Source organism: Oncorhynchus keta, chromosome 1, assembly GCF_023373465.1.
Source record: "Oncorhynchus keta strain PuntledgeMale-10-30-2019 chromosome 1, Oket_V2, whole genome shotgun sequence".
NCBI lineage: Eukaryota > Metazoa > Chordata > Actinopteri > Salmoniformes > Salmonidae > Oncorhynchus > Oncorhynchus keta.
Window position 1 is genome coordinate 72,722,837 of NC_068421.1, and position 22,228 is coordinate 72,745,064.

At 42.9% G+C, this 22,228-nt stretch overlaps 1 protein-coding gene across 1 annotated transcript in view; it reads right to left on the minus strand.

The window, feature by feature from the left end:
- uchl5 (ubiquitin carboxyl-terminal hydrolase L5) overlaps positions 1-22,228 on the minus strand; it is a 1,000,928-nt gene that overhangs the window by 212,329 nt on the left and 766,371 nt on the right. The gene's annotated exons all lie outside the window — the stretch shown is intronic.

Below are 22,228 nucleotides of genomic sequence, written 5' to 3' on the forward strand. Positions count from 1 at the left end.
GTAAAGTGTTGGTCCCATGTTTCATGAAAGAAAAGATCCAAGAAATGTTCCATATGCAAAAATAGCTTATCTCTCTCCAATTTTGTGCACAAATTTGTTTACATCCCTGTTAGTGAGCATTTCTCCTTTGCCACGATAATCCATATACCGGACAGGTGTGCCATATCAGTAAATAGTATTATAATTACACAGGTGCACCTTGAGCTAGGGACAAAAAAAGGCCAATCTAAAATGTGCAGTTCAGTCACTTAACACAATGCCACAGATGTCTCAAGTTTTGAGGGAGTGTGCAATTGGCATGCTGACTGCAGGAATGTCTACCAGAGCTGTTGAATGTTCATTTCTCTTCCATAAGCCACCTCCAAAATTGTTTTAGAGAATTTGGCAGTATGTCCCACCGGCCTCACAACTGCAGACCATATGTAACCACACCAGCCCAGGACCTCCACATACAGCTTTTTCACATGCGGGATAAGCTGAGACCAGCCACAAGGACAGCTGATGAAACTGAAGAGTATTTGTGTCTGTTGTAAAGCCCTTTTGTGGGACAAAAACCTATTGCCATTTGCTGGGCCTGGCTCCCCAGTGGGGAGCCAGGCCCACCCTTACAAGCCACACCCTTCCCCTGCGTCAGAAGTATTGAACAAGGAAGTGTAGGCTATGTTAATGTTTAAACTTGTAACAAGGCTGCATGGGATTATTGCTAATTTGACTCAGGGCATCCAATGGCAATGAACCCTATAAGTCATTTGGAGCCATTTGTTGATTTGACAGCTCCAACACAGTTAACCATCTGACATCTCCTAAATAAAATAATTGAAACTGCTATGCAGTTGTCTGTTATTGCAATTTAAGGAAGAACTTATTTAATCTAGGCCTTAGTCTATGTTTTTTGAATCACTGATTCATAGAAAATCTACTGGAGATCTATCTGATGCGTTGTGTAGGCTACTTGTGGACAAGAAGACAAAGTGTTGAGAGCTGAGAGAGAGATGTGAATGTGTGGGCAGAGACAGCCCACCGACAGGGTTTATGCCCTCCCAGTCCCACGCATGGCTGTGCCCCTGCCCGATCAGGTGAAAACCATAGATTAGGGTCTAGTGAATTTAATTAAATTGACTGATTTGAAAATGTGTCATGTTTCATTTATAAATGTGTCAGTTTCCTCCTATCAGAGCTATTAAACTCGGTAACTGTTTTAAGTGACTTGCTGAGGACATGTTTTACTCCTGAAATGATTTAGGCTTGGCATGACAAATGGATTGAATACTTATTGACTCAAAACATTTCAACTTTAATTTTTAACTAATGTGTAAAAACTTCAAATAACATAATTCCACTTTGCCATTATGGGGTATCGTGTGTAAGCCAGTGCCCCAAAAAATCAAAATGTAATCCACTTTAAATTGATTCAGGTTGTAACACAGCAAAATGTGGAAAAAGTAAATGGTTGTGAATACTTTCTGTAGGCACTGTAAGTGCAGTCACTTTTTTCTGTGTTATAAATATTGACAGATGAAAAATGTGGCCGAGTGAGCTTAGAATGAAGAATTAACGAGCTCTGTAAAAGCTTTTCTCTGTTTCTCTGAAAACATAAATGCACACTCAAACAAACTTACACACACACCCACAGAAAGAGGTTAACTTTAGTTGATTTCTACCTGTCACTCACCAGCTTGCCAGTTGGAGTTACAGTCGCCATGGTAACACACGCCACATACCAGTTACCATATTTGTTTTCTCCTTCATTATTTTCCAACCAGCATCTCTTCATTTCTGAAAACTGAATAATTTACCTCTGAACTAAATGTTAGCCTATTTATATGCCAAAAGGACCTGAAGTCTCTTACTGACATTTTCCCCTGACACCAACAACTGTTTCCTTACCTTGAAGCTAATCGAGTGTCCTGTAAGGCATGACCAAATTGAAAAATGTGGTGCAGTGGATTGGCTTTTGCCAAACTGAATATTAGTCCAAGCTTCAAGTAGATCAAGCATTAACCGGCGATAGCCGACACTCGCAGAGCTGGTGTTTTGGCAGTGTCTGAAGTGTAACTGCATTAGACCTGTCAAATCGGTGGGTGGTTGCTAGTGGTCATTGTCACGAAGATACTTCCTTCCCCGCGTCAGAGGTTTAGATCAAGAAAGTGTAGGCTATATAGAATTAATGACACTCAAATGGAAAATCGTTCAACAAAATAACTGATATGAGCCTAATTGAGGTGTAGATTACAACATACATTTCAGTGTTCAAAACCTCTACAGGATCGGTAGGTCCCCTGCGGGACGGTTGAGCCAACGTAGGCTAATTAGCATGAGGTTGTAAGTAACAAGAAAACTTCCCAGGACATAGACGTATCTGATGTTGGCAGAAAGCTTAAATTCTCATTAATCTAACTGCACTGTCCAATTTACAGTAGCTATTACAGTAAAATAATACCATGCTGTTGTTTGAGGAGAGTGCACAATTATGAACTTGAAAAGTTATTAATAAACCAATTAGGCACATTTGGGCAGTCTTGATACAACATTTTCAACATATATGCAATGGTTCATTTGATCAGTCTCAAACTTTGCACATACACTGCTGCCATCTCGTGGCCAACATCTAAATTGTGCCTGGGTTGGAATAATATATTATGGCCTTTCTCTTGCATTTCAAAGATTATGGTACAAACAAAATACTAAAAAACTGTGTTTTTTTGTTGTATTATCTTTTACCAGATCTAATGTGTTATATTGTGTAACCTTTATTTAACTAGGCAAGTCAGTTAACCTCTTGCTCCTACCTGACACGCAGGCATCCCATCTAGACATCTGGAAATATGCATATCCTTGCTTCAGGTGCTGAGCTACAGGCAGTTAGATTTGGGTATGTCATTTTAGGCAAAAATTGAAAGAAAGGGTCCGATCCTAAACTTGTAACAAGGTTGCATGGGATTATTACTAATTTGACTCAGAGAATCCTATGGCAATGACCGCTATAAGTAACACCAGGAGCCGTTTGCTGATTTGACAGCTTCCACACAGTTAATCCTCTGACATCTCCTAAATAAAATCAATGAAACTGCTATGCAGTTGTCTGTTATCATGGCTTAAGGAAGAAGTGATTAAATCTAGGCCTTTACTCTATGTATTTGGAATCACTGATTCATGAAAAATCTACTCGAGATCTATCTGATGCGTTGTGTAGGCTACTTGGACAAGAAGACAAGGTGTTGAGAGAGATGTGAATGAGTGAGTTTTGTGTGGGCAGAGACGGCCCAAAGACAGGCCACAGAGTGTTGTCAGTTTGAAGATTGAGACCTCCAATAAGTTGGCACATCTCCAGTGAACGAGGGAAGAGAGGGAGGAGAGGATTTATGTGTCTGAACACAGTCATCTTAAATCAACCTATTATTACGATAAGATCTTCACATTCTAATGTGCCCTAGGATGCCACAACATCCATCTTTCAGTCAGTTCAGATTTAGAATGCTATATTTCATATCCATGCAATAAAAGTCTAATTTGGTTGTGAGGAGAGATTTTAAGCCTGGGTGTATAATTGAGGTAAATATAAAATGTCCATGACACCAGCAAGACACCACATACGCAAGAAACATAAAAAGAGAGATATTTAAGCTAATTATTTTGATATTCATTGAATCAATTTTAGCTAAGACTCATTTTTTTGGTAAATAAACAAAAATCTTTGAAATCCAAATAGTTTGTCAGTAAAAATCTGTTGGAACAAAAACAATTGACCTTAATGTAAACACCAAGGCCTACACTGTATGTTTGTTCAAATAAATCAATGTATATCCCGTTCCCAACTACTTTTTTACAAACAGTTGTGGGCTGGGACCATTAAACAGTGGCTCCTGTAGAGGTCCCTGTGTCCCAGACCTACACCTCATTACCAGGTTAAAATAAACCTACTCTTCCCCCTGCAGACCCATCAGCCGTGTGTGTGTCTCTCTCTCTCTCTCTCTCTTCCAATTATAAAAAGCCACCAATTTAGTCGCAATTTTCATTAATTCCAACGTTCCTTTCCAAAATCTTTGCCAGATAAAGGAGAGTAACAGAGCTCTGGATGAGATATGGTTGTCCGTAGAGCTCAGAGCCAGTGTCAGAGGCTGCAGCTGCAGAGCCCATGTCTGAATAATGCACCCAGGCCACAAGGACACCTTCTGTCCCCTACTACACAGCTGTGGCCCAGTCAGCAAACACACACGCACACACACACACACACACACACACACACACACACACACACACACACACACACACACACACACACACACACACACACACACACACACACACACACACACACACACACACACACACACACACACACACACACACACATACCCCTTGCTGGGCCTCTAACTGGAGTTTGCGGGCAGAACACAGATCTTCTCTTGGACAGGAAGAGTAAACAGGATTTGGGATAGAATCATCCCTGGTTCAAAAAATATCCTTACTCTGCCTCTCAAGCAAGCTCAAACTGGTCTACAGATGGGGGATGCTGCATGCCTTCACCTTGTGTCTTCTTCTTCTTCTTCTTCTTCAATTGCTCATATCCTGTCTGTATAAGTGGGCTCCTTCAGTAATTTATATATGCACACATACAGTATCTTAATTTAACCAGATTCTCACAGCAGGATAATCAACCTTCATAATCAACCTTCAACAGGATATGTGATTTCTTATGTGGATTATAACTGTTGGATGTTTTTGTAGGGCAAATCAAGTCTGAAAATGTAAAGTGGAAATTAAACCAAGAATACAGTACAAGTTTGTATTTCCTGCTGCACTGGAAAATTATCTGTGACAACAGAGTGAGCAAATTAATATAGTACAGCTGTATAGGGGCAGCAGGTAGCCTAGTGGTTAGAGCGTTGGGCCAGCTAGATCGAATCCCCGAGCTGACAAGGTAGAAATCTGCCGTTCTCCCCCTGAACAAGGCAGTTATCCCACTGTTCCTAGGCCGCCATTGTAAATAACAATTTTATTATTTTAATGTACATTCAGAAAGTATTCGAACCCCTTGACTTGTTCATCATTTTGTTACATTACAGCCTTATTCTAAAATGGATTAAATAGGTTTTTCTCCCTCATCAATCTACCCACAATACCCTCTAATGACAAAGCAAAAACAGCTCTTCAAATTAAAAATAGAAATAAATCAAATATTATTTGTCACATGCGCCGAGTACAACCTTACAGTGAAATGCTTACAAGCCCCTAACCAACAAAGCAGTTTTAAGAAAATACCCCCCCCCCCAAAAAAAGAAAGAGATAAGAATAACAAATAATTAAAGAGCAGCAATAAATAACAATGGCGGAACAATATACAGTGGGTACCGGTACAGAGTCAATTGAGGTAATATGCATAGATAATAACAGAGAGTAGCTGCAGCATAGAAGGGGGGTGGGGGTGGGGGGGGGGGTGCAAATAGTCTGGGAAGATTAGATGTTCAGGAGTCTTATGGCTTGGGGTAGAAGATTCTTAGAAGCCTCTTGGACCTAGACTTGGCGCTCCGGTACCTCTTGCCTTGCGCTAGCAGAGAGAACAGTCTTTGACAATTTTTAGGGTGTTCCTCTGACACCACCTAGTATAGAGGTCCTGTATGGCTGGATGGCAGGAAGCATGGCCCCAGGTGATGTACTGGGCCGTATACACTAACCGCTGTAGTGCCTTGTGGTCGGAGGCCGAGCAGTTGCCATAACAGGCAGTGATGCAACCAGTCAGAATGCTCTCGATGGTGCAGCTGTAAAATACTTGGAGGATCTGAGGACCAATGCCAAATCTTCTCAGTCTCCTGATGGGGAATAGGTGTTGTCGGGCCCTCTTCACAACTGTCTTGGTGTGCTTGGACCATGTTAGTTTGTTGGTGATGTGGATGCCAAGGAACTTGAAGCTCTCAGCCTGCTCCACAACAGCCCCATCGATGAGAATGGGTCGTGCTCAGTCCTCCTTTTCCTGTTTTTTCCACAATCATCTCCTTTGTCTTGATCACATTGAGGGAGAGGTTGTTGTCCTTGCACCACATGGTCAGGTCTATGACCTCCTCCCTGTAGGCTGTCTCATTGTTGTTGGTAACCAAGCCTACTGCTGTTGTGTCGTCTGCAAATTTGATGATTGAGTTGGAGGTGTGCGTGGGTGAACAGGGAGTACAGGAGGGGGCTGAGTATGCAACCTTGTGGGGCCCCAGTGTTGAGGATCAGTGAACAGGAGGTTTTGTTTCCTACCCTTACCACCTGGGGCGACCCGTCAGGAAGTCCTGGATCCAGAGGGAGGTGTTTAGTCCCAGGATTCTTAGCTTAGTGATGAGCTTTGAGGGCACTATGGTGTTGAACGCAGAGCTGTAGTCAATGAATTGCATTCTCACATAGGTGTTCCTTTTGTGAAAGGGCAGTGTGGAGTGCAATAGAGATTGCATCATCTGTGGATCTGTTGGGACGATATGCAAATTTGAGTGGGTCTAGGGTTTCTAGGATAATGGTGTTGATGTGAGCCACGACCAGCCTTTCAAAGCATTTCATGGCTACAGACGTGAGGGCTATGGGTCGGTAGTCATTTAGGCAGGTTACCTTCATGTTCTTGGGTACAGGGACTATGGTGGTCTGCTCGAAACATGTTGGTATTACAGTCTCAGACAGGGAGAGGTTGAATATGTCACTGAAGACACTTGCCAGTTGGTCAGCGCATGCTCGCATCGGCTGTGGATAGCGTGATCACACAGTCGTCCGGAACAGCTGATGCTCTCATGCATGCTTCAGTGTTACTTGCCTCGAAGTGAGCAAATCATTTATTGAGCTCATCTGGTACGCTTGTGTCACTGGGCAGCTCTCAGCTGTGCTTCCCTTTGTAGTCTGTAATAGTTTGCAAGCCCTGCCACTTCCGACGACCGTGTAGTAAGATTCAATCTTATTCCTGCATTTACGCTTTGCCTGTTTGATGGTTCATCGGTGGGCATAGCGGGATTTCTTATAAGCTTCCAGGTTAGAGTCCCGCTCCTTGACAGCTGCAGCCCTACCCTTTAGCTCAGTGCAAATGTGGCCTGGAATCCATGGCTTCTGGTTGGGATATGCACGTACAGTCACTGTGGCGACAATGTCGTAGCTGCACTTATTGATGAAGCCAATGACTGATGTGGTGTACTCCTCAATGCCATCGGAATAATCCCTGAACATATTCCAGTCTGTGCTCGCAAAACAGTCCTGTAGCTTAGCATCTGCTTCATCTGACCACTTTTTTATTGACCGAGGCACTGGTGCATCCTGCTTTAATTTTTGCTTGTAAGCAGGAATCAGGAGGATAGAAGTATATCCAGATTTGCCAAATGGAGTGCGAGGGAGAGCTTTGTACTTTTCTCTGTGTGTGGAGTAAAGATAGTCTAGAGTTCTTTTCCCTCTGGTTGCACGTTTAACATGCTGATCGAAATTAGTTAAAACTAATTTAAGTTTCCCTGTATAAAAATCTCCTACCACTAGGAGCGCCACCTCTGGATGAGCATTTTCCTGTTTGCTTATGGCAGTATACAGCTCATTGAGTGCAGTTTTAGTGTCAGCGTCGGTCTGTGGTGGTTTGTATATAGCTATGAAAAGTACAGCTAAAAACTCTCTAGGTAGATAGTGTGGTCTACAGCCTATCATGAGATACTCTACCTTAGGCGAGCAAAACATTGGAGACTGCCTTAGATATCGTGCACCAGCTGTTGTTTAGAAATATGCATAGGAGCCGCCCGATGTCTTACCAGAGGCTGCTGTTCTATCCTGCCGCTAGAGTGTATAACTCGCCAACTGTATGCTATCGTCATTCAGCCACGACTCGGTGAAACATTAGATATTACAGTTTTTAATGTTCCGTTGGTAGAATATACATGCTTTCAGTTTGTCACATTTATTTTCCAGCGATTGAATGTTAGCTAACAGTACGGATGGCAATGGCAGATTAGTCACTTGTCATCTTATCCTCACAATGCACCCCGATCTCTTTCCGTGAAATCTCAGTGTTTTCTCTCCAGCGAATGATGGCGAAACAGGAAGTGGAAATTCTGAGGCTGTTCGAATTTGAAGTAATCCCCTATTCACACCCCAATAAGATATGGATATGTTCGCACTTCCTATGCCTTCCACTAGATGTCAGCATTCAGTAGAACATGTAATAAAGCCCCTAGTGTGAATTTTGACAGAATGGGAGAGGAATGAGTCACTGGCCTGGCAGAATGCCGTTTCCTGGTTGCGCAACTGTCTGTTGATATCGCCTGTGTTCCATGACTCTGCAGACAAAAACGAATGCTCCGGTTGGAACGTTATTGGATATATATATGAAAATAACATCCTGAAGATTGATTCTCTACTTAGTTTGACCAGATTATTCGACCTGGAATATATCTTTTTTTGCAATGGAGGACTCCAAGCGGGGCACCTGGTAAATGTAGTCTCTTATGGTCAATCTTCCAATGATATGCCTACAAATACGTCACAATGCTGCAGACACCTTGGGGAAACGACAGAAAGTGTAGGCTCATTCCTTGCGCATTCACAGCCATATAAGGAGACATTGGAACAAAGCGCATTCAAAATCTGGGGCATTTCCTGTTTGAAATTTCATCTTGGTTTCGCCTGTAGCATCAGTTCTGTGGCACTCACAGATAATATCTTTGCAGATTTGGAAACGTCAGATTGTTTTCTTTCCAAAGCTGTCAATTATATGCATAGTCGAGCATCTTTTCATGACAAAATATCTTGTTTAAAACGGGAACGTTTTTTTGATCCAAAAATTAAAAGAGCGCCCCCTATATCGAAGACGTTAAGAACTTGTGTATCTTTAATTATATGTAAAACATGTATCTTTCGTCAAAGTTTATGCATTTCTGTTATTTGACGTAGCTCTCTGTAATTACTCCTGATATTTTGGAGGCATTTCTGAACATGGCGTCAATGTAAACCGATATTTGTGGATATACAGTGGGGCAAAAAAATATTTAGTCAGCCGCCAAAGTTCTCCTACTTAAAAAGATGAGAGTTTGTAGGTGACCAAATACTTATTTTCCACCATAATTTGCAAATAAATTAATAAAAAATCCTACAATGTGATTTTCTGGATTTCTTTTCAAATTTTGCCTGTCATAGTTGAAGTGTACCTATGATGACAATTACAGGCCTCTCTCGTCTTTTTAAGTGGGAGAACTTGCACAATTGGTGGCTGACTAAATACTTCTTTGCACCACTGTAACTATGCACATTATCAAACAAAACATAAATGTATTGTGTAACATGATGTCATATGAGTGTCATCTGATGGAGATTATCAAAGGTCAGTGATTAATTTTATCTCTAATTCTGCGTTTGTGACTATCTTTGGCTGGGAAAAATGGCTGTGTGTTTTTTGGGATTTGTTGGTGATCTAACATAAATATATGTTGTGTTTTCGCTGTAAAACATTTTAAAAATTGGAGATGATGGATAGATTAACAAGATGTTTATCTTTCATTTGCTGTATTGGACCTGTTAATGTGTGAAAGTTAAATATTTCTCAAAAATATTTTTGAATTTCCTGCGCCACCTTTTCAGCGGAATGTAGGGGGGGTTCCGTTAGCAGACCGTGTGTCTTAGACAGGTTTTAAAGTATAATTCGAGGTGAGAAGTCGCCGTTCTGATCTCCAGAAACTAGTGTTGGTCATAAGATCCGGTAGCAGTAATATTATGTACAAGATAAGTTACAAACAATGCGAAAAAACAAACAAAATAGCACGGTTGGTTAAGAGCCATAAAAACGACAGCCATCCCCTCTGGCGCCATTACTAGCATACCACTAATATCACATTTATATAAGTATTCAGACCCTTTACTCAGTACTTTGTTGAAGCACCTTTGGCAGTGATTACAGCCTGGAGTCTTCTTGGATATGACGCTACATACAATCTTGGCACACCTGTATTTGTGGCGTTTCTCCCATTCCTTTCTGCAGATCTTCTCAAACTCTGTCAGGTTTGATGGGGAGCGTCAATGCACAGCTATTTTCAAGTCTCTCAAGAGATGTTCGAACGGTTTCAAGTCCAAGCTCTGTCTGGGCCACTCAAGGACATTCAGAGACTTGTCACAAAGCCACTACTGCGTTGTCTTGGCTGTGTGCTTAGGGTTGTTGTTCTGTTGGAAGGTGAACCGTCACCTCACTCTGAGCACAGGTTTTCATTACGGATGTCTCCTTGCTTTGCTCCTTTCCCTCAACCCTGACTAGTCTCCCAGTCCCTGTCGCTGAAAAACATCCCCATAGCATGATGCTACCATCACCACTCTACCATAAAGGCCTGATTGGCAGAGTGCTGCAGAGATGGTGGTCACTATGGAAGGTTCTCCCAACTCCAAAGAGAAACTCTGGAGCTCTATCAGAGTGACCATCGGGTTCTTGGTCATCTCCCTGATGAAGGTCCTTCTCCCCCGATTGCTCATTTTGGCCAGGCGGTAAGCGCTAGGAAGAGTCTTGGTTGTTCCAAACTTCTTCTATTTAAGAATAATGGAGGCCAATGTGTTCTTGGGGGCCTTCAATGCTGCAGAAATGTTTTGGCACCCTTCTGCAAATCTGTGTCTCAACACAATCCTGTCTCGGAGATCTACGGACAATTCCTTTGACCTCATGGCTTGATTATTGCTCTGATATGCAATGTTTATTGTGGGACAATATATAGACAAGTCCGTGCCTTTCCAAATCATGTCCAATCAATTTAAATGATCACATTTGGAATCCAATCATGTTGCAGAGACATTTCAAGGATGATCAATGCACCTGAGCTAAATTTCGAGTCTCATAGCAAAGGGCCTGAATACTTATGTAAATAAGGTATTTCTGTTTTTGTTATTTTTATAACGTGTAAAAAATGATAAAAAACAGTTTTAGTTTCGTCATTATGGGGTATTGTGTGTAGATTGATTAGGATAAACATTTTTAAATCCATTTTAAAATATGGCTGTAACGTAACAACATGTGGAAAAAGTCAAGCGATCTGAATACTTTCTGAATGCACTGTATCTCAATGCATGTGTGTGTCTAAGACACTGCAAAGCTCTGCAATGTGGTAAAACCAAACTGCTTTAGTCAAATGAGTCATACCTGTAAAAGGAGTATCTTTGTCTGGCGTCCAGCCTTAACCAACTCCCCATGGCTTTAAAGTATTTTATAATGGATGATTACTGCCCAATATGCATCACAGGGAAGGAATTAAAACAGTGTATTGAAAGGAAAATAGATAGTTTATGCATTATGATGACAGATTGAATGGCTTATTTTATGTGAGAACAGTTCGACAAGGGAGAGAGTGGAAATCAGTCCACCACTCTGATTGTTGTCCAACAGGAGCACACACACATGTGTGTTCAATGAGTCAAGAAATCAAATTATAAAAAATATATGTAGTAAATAACAGGTGTAGACTAACAGTGACATACTTACTTCCCAACAATGAAGAGAAAATTAAAACAATAATTAAAGCAACAATAAATACACAATGAGTATATATATATATATATATATATACTTATATATATCTTTGAAATATGCAGGGGTACGAGTTAATTGAGGTAGACATGTACATAATACTAGGAATAAAGTGACAGATAACAAACAGTTGCAGCATTGTATGTGATGACAGAGAAAAGTTTTTGCAGAAAGGGTCAATGTTAACTATTTAGCTATTTAGCAGTCTTATGGCTTGGGGATAGAAACGGTTCAGGGTCCTGTTTGTTCCAGACTTGGTAGATCGGTACCGCTTGCCGTGTAGTAGCAGAGAGGACAGTCTATGATTTGGGTGGCTGGAGTCTCTGACAATTTTTAGGTTCTTCCTCTGACACTGCCTTTAATAGAGGTCCTGGATAGTAGAGAGCTCAGCCCCAGTGATGTACTAGGATGTATGCATTACCCTCTGTAGCGCCTTGCGGTCGAATGTCAAGCAGTTGCCATACCAAGCGGTGATGCAGCCAGTCAAGATGCTATTAATGGTGCAGCTGTAGAACTTTTTAAGGATCTGAGGACCCATGCCAAATCTTTTCAGCCTCCTGAGGGGGGAAAGGCATTGCCATGCCCTCTTCACGGCTGTGTCGGTGTGTGTGGACCATGATAGATCCTTAGTGATGTGGACAGCGAGGAACTTGAATCTCTCGACTGAGTGCCTGTCCTATTGTGTGCAGCCCCAGCACATTCCTGCACTGGTACTAGCCTCATCATTATTATATGATGACTGCTCCTCCAGTAGACGCTGTCAGTCAGCAGCACAGCATGCCTCACTCACCCACTGTTCTCTCTCTACTAGGGGTTCAGACAGGAAGGAACACTGGATCTCTGCTCTTTTACCACACTCCTGTTTAAAGGCTAACCTGACAAACTTCATTCATATCACCGTATGGCACCTGCTCATCATGGTAGAATTACATATTGTTTGGAGCATATATGGTCAGTTTTATGGTACAGACACACATACACATGAAAAGACACACTACACACACGTATACATGGATTTTGTATTGTAGATATGTGGTTGTAGAGTAGGGTTCTGAGGGAACACACTGAATGTGTTGCGAAAAGTGTTAGCAACATTAAGGCAATTATATACCATTTAAAATATGATATGATATTACTGTCTTGGCAGCAACTAATGGGGATCCTTAAAAAACACAAAAATACAAAATAATCAATTCATAAGTGTGTTTCACTCACTAGATTTGAATGTGATCATTATTTGTAAAAAGATGCGACATCCGTACGGACAAACATTAATCTTTACAGTAACCTCACCTCAAATATCACATTTGCAAGACAATAATAATATTCACAAATCACTCCAAATCTGATTCACTCAACCCCTCTTCATCCTATGTATGGAATGTGCAGTACTCTGGGCAGCTCTGTTTCTGGTTGGCTGCTTGGTGTTGATGTGCTTCAGCCCTATGCCCCAGCGTGCTCCAGCCAGGTCAGCAGCCCTAGTGAAGGCAGGGATGTCTATTTCAATATGAAGAGACAGTGTGTGTGTGTGTGTGTGTGTGTGTGTGTGTGTGTGTGTGTGTGTGTGTGTGTGTGTGTGTGTGTGTGTGTGTGTGTGTGTGTGTGTGTGTGTGTGTGTGTGTGTGTGTGTGTGTGTGTGTGTGTGTGTGTGTGATTTAAGCTGTAGTGTGTCTAGAGTGCAGAGCTGGGTTATTTGAACAACCTCTCACAGTTTCACATCAGAATTAGACATTCATCTCAAACGTCAAATTTCAAAGTTGTTCCAAATGTCAAATATAAAGGTGTAGTTTAAGCATTAACTCCACATATTTCAGGGTAGGATTGAGTTCAGGCATTGACTCCAAAATGTAAAGATTAGTAATGAAATGTGAATGGTTAAGGTTGTGTCATAGTCTTAAAGCTAAAAACTTAAAAAAGAACAGCTGTATTCGAACATGCAACATTTGGCACCAGAGGCAATGTTAAAATTGTAATAAAATATTCATTTAACCTTTTTTGAATTAGGCAAGTCAGTTAAGAACAAATTCTTATTTACAATGACGGACCTACCTAAGCGTACTACAATCGTAATGCCCAAGCAAAACTGAAACCTATTTTAAGGTAACAGTCGTCAATGTCCTCAGACATGGATGGATGTTGAATACAGACTTGTATCACGGGTGACCTGGATGGATTATTTTGTGAGCCACCTGGTCCCTGACCTTCTCAACTCACTTATAACCTAATTTGTGGTGGGCTGCAAGTTGTTCAACCATAGCACTGCCCGCGTAATCATGGATGCATTAAAGAGGAATGTGTAGAGAAGGATCAGCCTGCCACCATCCATCTGTTTCAGGTTATTACCAGTAGCAGCAGCGATTGGATTAAGGTCAGTCACGAGATGGGAACAGATTTTCAATTATTGATCTATGAGGTGGATGGATTTGGGTTAAATTGTCATTGTAGAGGAGGATTCACCTGAAGGCTGCGACCAGAGGTTCTTCTTAACCTCTTGAAACTAGGGGCACTATTTTCATTTTTGGAAAAATAACGTTCACAAAGTAAACAGGCTATTTTGTCAGGACAAGATGCTAGAATATGCATATAATTGACAGCTTAGGATAGAAAACACTCTAAAGTTTCCAAAACTGTAAAAATATTGTCTGTGAGTATAACATAACTGATATTGCAGGCGAAAGCCTGAGAAAAATCTAATTAGGAAGGGACTCTTATTTACAAACCTCTGCGTTCCTATGCGTCCCTTTTGAGCAGTGAATGGGATTCCTTTTTCTATGGCTTCCCTAATGTGTCTAGTGTCACAAGACATAGTTTCAGGCTTTTATTTTGAAAAATGAGCGTGAACGACAACATTACGTCAGTGGACAGCTGGTGGCTGTCAGAGTGATTTGTGTGTAATAGACAATGGCGGCCATTGTGCCTCTCGCTCCTACTGGGAAGCCAACTGTCCCAGTTGATATGTTATTGTATAGACATTTGAAAAACACCTTGAGGATTGATTATATGTTTCTGTCGATATTCTGGATCTAATTTGGAATATTTTTCAGCGTTGTTGTGACCGCAGTTTCTGGTGGATTTCTCAACCAAACATGAAGAACAAAAGGAGGTATTTCGGCTATGAACATTTGCTGTCTAACTGGGAGGCTCGTGAGTGAAAACATCCGAAGCTCATCAAAGGTAAACTATTTAATTTGATTGCTTTTCTGATTATTGTGACCAAGTTGCCTACTGCTAGCTGGACATAATGCTGTGCTAGACTATCGATAAACTTAGACAAATGCTTGTCTTGCTTTGGATGTCTTGCTTTGGCCTTTTTGAAATCTGACACAGCAGCTGGATTAACAATAAATTAAGCTTTATTTTGATGTATTACACTTGTATTTATATGAATGTAAAATATTTATATTCCTGTAGTTTGAATTTGTTGCGCTGCAATTTCACCGGATGTTGTCGAGGTGGGTCGCTAGCGGAACACCTGCACTAGAAAAGTTAATCAAACAGGGGCAGACAAAAGGCAGGTCAAGGGCAGGCAAAGAGGTCATTAATCCAGATAGGTGGGGCAAAGATGCATGACAGTAGGCAGGCTCAGTGTCAGGGCAGGCAAAGGGCAGTAATCCAGAAAGGTGGGGCAAAGGTACAGTACGGCAGGCAACTGGCAACAGACAAACAGAGAACGCATGTTTAAATACACAGGGGATAACGAGGAAGATGGGCGACACCTGGATGGAGGTGGAGACAGGTGAAACAGATCAGGGTGTGACAGAAAGAAAGAATCAGAGAGAGAGAAAGAGGATCACGAGAACGAGAGAAAGACTGAATCCCAGCTGTACCTGTTTTCTATTCCTGCACACAATGATTCAGGTTGGAGTTCTGACTGAGTGCGGAACAAAACTAACACAATATCTAGGTTTGTATTCAATTGACAACATATTTGAATGGAATGTTTATTTTTTAAGAAAATATGCACATTTTCCCACCAGCGGTGTGTTTCCACCAAACGGACATATTTTATATTATTTATTTATTTAACCTTCATTTAACTTTATTTGTGGATAAAAATCACAGCATTTTGATGTAGGGCACACAAAATGTATTTTTTGTTTTTTCAATCGCATTTTCAACTCTACCGATAGTTTAGGTCACAAAAAGGTTTCATTACATAGCAAAAGCTTGCAGATACAGTGCGGCTAGGCTGTGTGGGTAGGCTCATCATGTCACTATAATAAAACCCGAGATATTTATTGGAAAGGAGCATCAAGATGGTCATGCACTTTCACCACCCTCTGAAGATCATCATAAATTACTTAATCTCTAGCCTAGTAAACTGTATGGTTTCCAGAATCATAGTGGAAGTACCACACATCATAACATTGCGGAACTCAAAGTTTACTTCATTATGATGGTTATTATATCAATATTTCAGCATAAAGGTGTTTCCACTGCCATTTCTTGCATAGTTAATTTTACAAACACAAAAAGATCCCACCATGTCGAACAAACAAATGATCTGTCTGCACGGTTGTGCCATGGCGGAGATCTTTGTGGGCTATACTCAGCCTTGTCTCAAGATGGTAAGTTGGTAGTTGAAGATATCCCTCTAGTGGTGTGGGTGCTGTGCTATGGCAAAGTGGGTGGGGTTATATCCTTCCTGTTTGGCCCTGTCCGGGGGTGTCCTCGGATGGGGCCACAGTGTCTCCTGACCCCTCCTGTCTCAGCCTCCAGTATTTATGCTGCAGTAGTTTATGTGTCGGGGGGCTACGGTCAGTTTGTTATATCTGGAGCACTTCTCCTGTCCTATTCGGTGTCCTGTGTGAATTTAAGTGTGCTCTCTTTAATTCTCTCTTTCTCTCTTTCTTTCTCTCTCTCGGAGGACCTGAGCCCTAGGACCATGCCTCAGGACTACCTGACATGATGACTCCTTGCTGTCCCCAGTCCACCTGGCCGTGCTGCTGCTCCAGTTTCAACTGTTCTGCCTTGTTATTATTGGACCATGCTGGTCATTTATGAATATTTGAACATCTTGGCCATGTTCTGTTATAATCTCCACCCGGCACAGCCAGAAGAGGACTGGCCACCCCACATAGCCTGGTTCCTCTCTAGGTTTCTTCCTAGGTTTTGGCCTTTCTAGGGAGTTTTTCCTAGCCACCGTGCTTCTACACCTGCATTGCTTGCTGTTTGGGGTTTTAGGCTGGGTTTCTGTACAGCACTTTGAGATATCAGCTGATGTACGAAGGGCTATATAAATAAATTTGATTTGATTAAAAAAATTGTACCTTCAGTAAACTTCCTGTTTCCATCACAGCTGTTGTAATTATTTTGTTTATAGTATGACTTTATTTTCATAAAAACTGTGCATGGAAATGTGGTTAGTATAAAAAATTCCAACGTTTTAAAGCAACAATAACACATCTCTCTGTATGTCTCTAAACAACGAGGATGGGAGCTACACACTAAAGCTAGCACCAGACCAGAGACAGGTAAGTGCAGCTATGTGTGAGGAACAGCGGCCTAATGAGCAGCGATTTCGGGGTTTTGGGGGCTGGCCTGGGATATAATTACCGTGGCAACCTCTCCTGTTCAATGAGGCCTGGGCCTCCAGAGAGAGGCCTATTTCAGTCAGGTAATAGAGAGAGAGACGGCCCAGGCTCCAGAGCCCAGGAGCCCCTGATGATCAATTGTCTGCGGCAATAGCAGATTTTTGCTTCCCCTGATTGTCCCAGAAGACATAAAGAGCTGACCCAAAGATGTTTCTTTTCCAAGAGCAGTGGATTTACTGAGCAAAGCTCTCCCTAGGCATTGGGCTGCAAGGTGTGTGTGTGTGTGTGTGTGTGTGTGTGTGTGTGTGTGTGTGTGTGTGTGTGTGTGTGTGTGTGTGTGTGTGTGTGTGTGTGTGTGTGTGTGTGTGTGTGTGTGTGTGTGTGTGTGTGTGTGTGTGTGTGTGTGTTTCGAAAGCTGGTGTGTGATTTATGTGGTTGTCGAGGTAACAGGAGTGTAATGAAGTTGTTCTCACCAACACACGTTTGGGTTCAGAGGGACCGAAGCGCCCAGAGAGAAGAAAATGCATGCATAACCGGCCCATCAGGAGTATGCATGTGTGTGTGTTTGTCTGTTTGTCAGTGTATATGCATCTATGTGTGTTTGATATGACTAATGATTACGTGAATATGGGAGTATAGCCCAGTTTGCTGAAGAATACATTCACCAGACAATCCCTTGAGTCTCCACACAATTTACACGACATGCATATATAAATCCTCTTAAGGATCGGACCCTTTTTTCCAATTTTCGACTAAAATGACATACTCAAATCTAACTGACTGTAGCTCAGGACCTGAAGCAAGGATATGCATATTCTTGATACCATTTGAAAGCAAACACTTTGAAGTTTGTGGAAATGTGAAATTAATGCAGGACAATATAACACATTATATCTGGTAAAAGATAATACAAACAAAAAAACATGCATTTTTTATTTTTTTATCATCTTTGAAATGCAAGAGAAAGGCCATAATATCATCCAAGATGGCGTAGCAGTCGAACGTCTTGTCGTGTCCCTTGTATATATCGTTTTTTAATATATTTTTTTTACATATTTTTCTTCGCATATCTTTTAAAACATTTTGTTAAACCTCAACTTCTAAATACTCTCCTGCAACCCGCCTCACCCAATGTAGCTATTTTCTTCTAAAGTATTTATATCTACTTTGGATCCGGAACCCCTCAACTGAAGCTAGCCATCTAGCTACCAGCTAGCTACCAGCTATCAGTCAGCAAACCATTGCTAGCGGTCTTCAGCTAACCGGTCATCAGCTAACCTTTAGCTCGGAAATCTCTCACCAGTTCGAACAACGCGACTCAAACCAGAGCATAACGGACCTATTATTTTTTATCCCCGGATTCCCACCGGATTCCCACCGCAAACGGAACATTTTCAGCTGGATTCCTCACAACTAGCTATCTAGCTAACCGCAACCCCGGATGATTACTCCTGGCTAGCGTTTCCACCCACTTAGCTTGAAGCTAGCCCGGCCAGAGCTCCTGTGCTACCACCGAAGCATACTCCTGGGCTACAATATCCGGACCCACGACCGGTCTATCGATGTCACCGCATGAAGAGGAATACACAGACTCACCCCATCGCGACGTCCCCCAAAGGCTAACTTTCTAGCCCTTGCTATCTCCTTGCTTGCTAATTCGGCCTGCTAACTGCCAGCTTGTTTATCCCCGGTCCGCTAACTTCTACCTTGTTTAGCCCTGGCCTACTAACTGTTAGCTTGTTAGCACAGGCCTGCTAACCGTCTGAATCGCCGCGTCCCAAACACTCACTGGACCCATATTTACTTTCTATCTCTTTTCGATTTTTAATTTGTTTATACCTTCCGGTATAAACCCAATGTGATACGGAATCGCCATTATTTTTAATTTTTAGAACACACTCAAGAACCTCCAGAAGCTAACCAGCTAACTAGCTACAAGCTATTTAGTCATTGTTAGCCACTGCTAACTGTTTTTTAACCTGGATAACACTCGCCAGTCCAGCTTCCCTGCCCCATCCACTGCTGCCCCCCTGGACACTGATCACTTGGCTACATAGCTGATGCATGCTAGACTGTCCATTAATCATGGTACTCCATTCTGCTTGTTTATGTTTTATCTGTCGGCCCCAGCCGCACTCAGGCTCTGTGTGTAGTTAATCCGACCCTCCCTGCCTAGCCAACGCCATTTTACCTGCTGTTGTTGTGCTAGCTGATTAGCTGTTGTCTCACCTACTGTTTTAGATACTGTTTTAGCTAGCTCTCCCAATTCAACACCTGTGATTACTGTATGTCTCTCTCAAATGTCAATATGCCTTGTATACTGTTGTTCAGGTTAGTTATCATTGTTTTAGTTTACAATGGAGGCCCTAGTTCCACTCCTCATACCCCTGATACCTCCTTTGTCCCACCTCCCACACATGCGGTGACCTCACCCATTACAACCAGCATGTCCAGAGATACAACCTCTCTCATCATCACCCAGTGCCTGGGCTTACCTCCGCTGTACCCGCACCCCACCATACCCCTGTCTGCGCATTATGCCCTGAATATATTCTACCATGCCCAGAAATCTGCTCCTTTCATTCTCTGTCCCCAACGCTATAGGCGGCCAGTTTTGATAGCCTTTAGCCGCACCCTCATACTACTCCTCCTCTGTTCCGCGGGTGATGTGGAGGTAAACCCAGGCCCTGCATGTCCCCAGGCACCCTCATTTGTTGACTTCTGTGATCGAAAAAGCCTTGGTTTCATGCATGTCAACATCAGAAGCCTCCTCCCTAAGTTTGTTTTACTCACTGCTATAGCACACTCTGCGAACCCTGATGTCCTTGCCGTGTCTGAATCCTGGCTCAGGAAGGCCACCAAAAATTCAGAGATTTCCATACCCAACTATAACATCTTCCGTCAAGATAGAACTGCCAAAGGGGGAGGAGTTGCAGTCTACTGCAGAGATAGCCTGCAAAGTAATGTCATACTTTCCAGGTCTATACCCAAACAGTTCGAACTACTAATCCTGAAAATTACTCTCTCCAGAAATAAGTCTCTCACTGTTGCCGCCTGCTACTGACCCCCCTCAGCACCCAGCTGTGCCCTGGACACCATTTGTGAATTGATTGCCCCCCATCTAGCTTCAGAGTTTGTTCTGTTAGGTGACCTAAACTGGGATATGCTTAACACCACGGCAGTCCTACAATCTAAGCTAGATGCCATCAATCTCACACAAATCATCAAGGAACCCACCAGGTACAACCCTAAATCTGTAAACAAGGGCACCCTCATAGACGTCATCCTGACCAACTGGCCCTCCAAATACACCTCCGCTGTCTTCAACCAGGATCTCAGCGATCACTGCCTCATTGCCTGTATCCGCTACAGAGCCGCAGTCAAACGACCACCCCTCATCACTGTCAAACGCTCCCTAAAACACTTCTGTGAGCAGGCCTTTCTAATCGACCTGGCCCGGGTATCCTGGAAGGACATTGACCTCATCCCGTCAGTTGAGGATGCCTGGTCATTCTTTAAAAGTAACTTCCTCACCATTTTAGATAAGCATGCTCCGTTCAAAAAATGTAGAACTAAGAACAGATAAAGCCCTTGGTTCACTCCAGACCTGACTGCCCTCGACCAGCACAAAAACATCCTGTGGCGGACTGCAATAGCATCGAACAGTCCCCGCGATATGCAACTGTTCAGGGAAGTCAGGAACCAATACACGCAATCAGTCAGGAAAGCTAAGGCCAGCTTCTTCAGGCAGAAGTTTGCGTCCTGTAGTTCTGGGACACTGTGAATGAAGTCCATGGAGAACAAGAGCACCTCCTCCCAGCTGCCCACTGCACTGAGGCTAGGTAACACGGTCACCACCGATAAATCCATGATTATCGAAAACTTCAACAAGCATTTCTCAATGGCTCCGCCCCCCCCCGCAGCTACTCGCCCAAGCCTCTCCAGGTTCTCCTTTACCCAAATCCAGATAGCAGATGTTCTGAAAGACCTGGTCCCGTACAAATCAGCTGGGCTTGACAATCTGGACCCTCTATTTCTGAAACTATTCGCCGCCATTGTCGCAACCCCTATTACCAGCCTGTTCAACCTCTCTTTCATATCGTCTGAGATCCCCAAGGACTGGAAAACTGCCGCAGTCATCCCCCTCTTCAAAGGGGGAGACACCCTGGACCCAAACTGTTACAGACCTATATCCATTCTGCCCTGCCTATCTAAGGTCTTCGAAAGCCAAGTCAACAAACAGGTCACTGACCATCTCGAATCCCACCGTACCTTCTCTGCTGTGCAATCTGGTTTCCGAGCCGGTCACGGGTGCACCTCAGCCACTAAACGATATCATAACCGCCATCGATAAAAGACAGTACTGTGCAGCCGTCTTCATCGACCTTGCCACGGCCTTCGACTCGGTCAATCACCATAATCTTATCAGCAGACTCAGAAGCCTCGGTTTTTCGTATGACTGCCTTGCCTGGTTCACCAATTACTTTGCAGACAGAGTTCAGTGTGTCAAATTGGAGGGCATGCTGTCCGGTCCTCTGGAAGTCTCTATGGGGGTGCCACATGGTTCAATCCTCGGGCCGACTCTTTTTTCTGTATATATCAATGATGTTGCTCTTGCTGCGGGCGATTCTCTGATCCACCTCTACGCAGACGACACCATTCTATATACTTCCGGCCCGTCCTTGGACACTGTGCTATCTAACCTCCAAACGAGCTTCAATGCCATACAACACTCCTTCCGTGGCCTCCAACTGCTCTTAAACGCTAGTAAAACCAAATGCATGCTTTTCAACCATTCGCTGCCTGCACCCGCACGCCTGACCAGCATCACCACCCTGGATGGTTCCGACCTTGAATATGTGGACATCTATAAGTACCTAGGTGTCTGGCTAGACAGTAAACTCTCCTTCCAGACTCATATCAAACATCTCCAATTGAAAATCAAATCAAGAGTCAGCTTTCTATTCCGCAACAAAGCCTCCTTCACTCACGCTGCCAAACTTACCCTAGTAAAACTGACTATCCTACCGCTCCTCGACTTCAGCGGTGTCATCTACAAAATTGCTTCCAACACTCTACTCAGAAAACTGGATGCAGTTTATAACAGTGCCATCCGTTTTGTCACTAAAGCACCTTATACCACCCACCACTGCGACTTGTACGCTCTAGTCGGCTGGCCCTCGCTACATATTCGTCGCCAGGC